This window comes from Octopus bimaculoides, chromosome 2 (genome assembly GCF_046866305.1).
Source record: "Octopus bimaculoides isolate indiv1 chromosome 2, ASM4686630v1, whole genome shotgun sequence".
Lineage (NCBI taxonomy): Eukaryota > Metazoa > Mollusca > Cephalopoda > Octopoda > Octopodidae > Octopus > Octopus bimaculoides.
The window spans coordinates 100,822,451-100,824,950 of record NC_142929.1 but is presented as its reverse complement, the minus strand read 5'-3'; the positions used below and the strand labels follow the sequence as shown (position 1 = coordinate 100,824,950).

The following is a 2,500-nucleotide window of genomic DNA, read 5'->3' as shown; positions in this document are numbered from 1 at the left end:
AACAGAATGAGATAAAAAATCCAAGGCTGTGAAATTTTCAGGACATTTATAAAGAGAAGGTCTTACAGCTGTTTCGGAATATTTTATATATAAGAGACGGTGCGAGAAAATGTTTAAGTAATAGTTATTATAGAGAAGATATGAAATACAGAGCGAAGTGAAGGAAAGAAAACAGACGTGAGATACGTAAGGATATTGTATCTGCAGTTCTATTATTTAAGCAGAATGGTGTCTATGTAAGTTTCCTGTACCTTGTGTGTGAGTTCCAGTGGTATTTATAATTGGTCATTCCAAGCATAGTCTTGTAAACAGCGTTATTCGATTGAGGGTCATTTTTGAAGTGACTTAAAAGTTGGGAATGTGTTTGTAAGATCAAATCAAAAACAGGACAGACAATTGCAAAAAAAAAATGTTCAAAAACAATTTCAAAACTTTAGAGTAAAGCGTCAGAAGAGTACCGAGCATAATATCAATTAATCAATGACAAAAGAACAGGACTTACATAATCACCTTCATTGTCATTCAGTAATTCAGACTTGTATGTAAATATGTGTGCGTGCGGTTCGAGTGTGTGTGTGTATCTATATATGTATTATGTATATCTGTATGTATATGTTTATATATGTATGTATATGTATATATATTGCATATATTATGTATATATATATATATATATATATATATATATATATATATATATATATATATATGTATGTATATTTATATATATATGTATATATATATATATATATATATATATATATATATATATATATATATATATATATATATATATATATATATATAAATATATATATATATATATAGATAGATAGATAGATATAAATATATAGAAAGATAGATAGATAGATAGTTAGATAGATAGATAGATAGATAGATAGATAGATGTAAGTATATGTATATGTATGCATGTATGTATGTATGTATCTATCTATCTATCTATCTATCTATCTATATATATATATATATATATATATATATATATATATATATATATATACATACATATCTATGTAGATATAAGTATATGTATGTGTGTGTTGTATATATATATATATATATATATATATATATATATATATATATATATATATATATATATATGAACAATACATTATAGCTTAACGAAAATCAGAAATACATAATTGTAACTCAAAAGTTATTTTTAATACTTAATAGATTTAATAGGCAAAGATATATCTTTGTTTTTAAGTATGTTTATTGGGATGTTGCTTTCCACGCTAGATATTTAATTATATCACCATCATCATCTCTCGGAAAAGCCATTTCCATTCTTTTTACATACCTCATCTACTTTCAATTTTACAATGTTGCTACAGGATACAAAAGCAAAGTCATCAACTCATAAACTACAATTTTGCAGAAATCAAAAAGAAACAGAATTGTTTTGCGAATCTCCCGAAGTCAACTTCTGCCATTATTTATCATTATAAATTAATATTTATTTCTTTATATTGTGCTTCGTTTTATTTATTCTAGATTTAGTTATCTTTAATTTGTTTCAGTCATTGGACTGTGGCTATACTGAAGCACCACCTTGAAGGGTTAGTCGAACAAATCAACCCCAGTACTTACTTTTCTAAGTTTGATACTTAATCTATCGCCTAACTGCTAAGTGACGGGGACGTAAATAAACACTGGTTGTCAAAGTAGTGGGAGGACTAACATAAAGACAAGGTCTCACGCGCGCACGCACACACACACACACACACACACACATGTATATATATATATATATATATATATATATATATGTAAAGGGCTTCGACACAGTTTCCGTCTATCACAAAGCATTACCACGAGGTTAAAGCTGAATACTTTTGTCGTAAGTTTCAAGTATTGGAAATGAACCCGGAACCACGTGGTTGCAAAGCGAGCTCCTTGACTGCACAGTCATATTTATGCTTATTTAATGTTTCTGTTTTCTTAGGTAGTTCATAATTCCATAACAATGAAACGATTAACTATTCTAAAAGGGGGTGGGGGTGGGAGATCAATCATATCTAAAGAATTGTTTACGTATAATCCATATGCTGAGAAATTTCCCTCCTTTTGATTTTCATACTGTAGGAGAGAGCAATAGAAGAAACGAAAATGAAATGATCTGCGAATATACATAATAATACTATATTACTGATAATGGTGAGAATAGGAACACGCTCATCACTGTAATCAACATAATCTGCCATGTAACTAGTTCACATTGTAAATGTGAACTGGTTTCATGGCAGATTTATTTCGCTGTATGATGTTCGTTTTCTCCCAACCAAGCAAAAGGTCACCAGCTTGAAAGAATTTCCCTTGCGAAAAGCATTTAAGCATATTTTTCCATACAGAAATGTGATAGCTTCAGCCTACCTACAGTCCAAAAGATGGAACTAGTGCTGAGATAGAATCCACCAATGCAAATGCTCTGTCCACCATGTTCGTAATATATATACTCTTTTACTCTTTTACT

The 2,500-nt window shown here is 29.1% G+C and overlaps 1 protein-coding gene across 3 annotated transcripts in view; it reads right to left on the bottom strand.

The window, feature by feature from the left end:
- LOC106868179 (cardioacceleratory peptide receptor) overlaps window positions 1-2,500 on the bottom strand; it is an 82,792-nt gene that overhangs the window by 67,319 nt on the left and 12,973 nt on the right. The gene's annotated exons all lie outside the window — the stretch shown is intronic.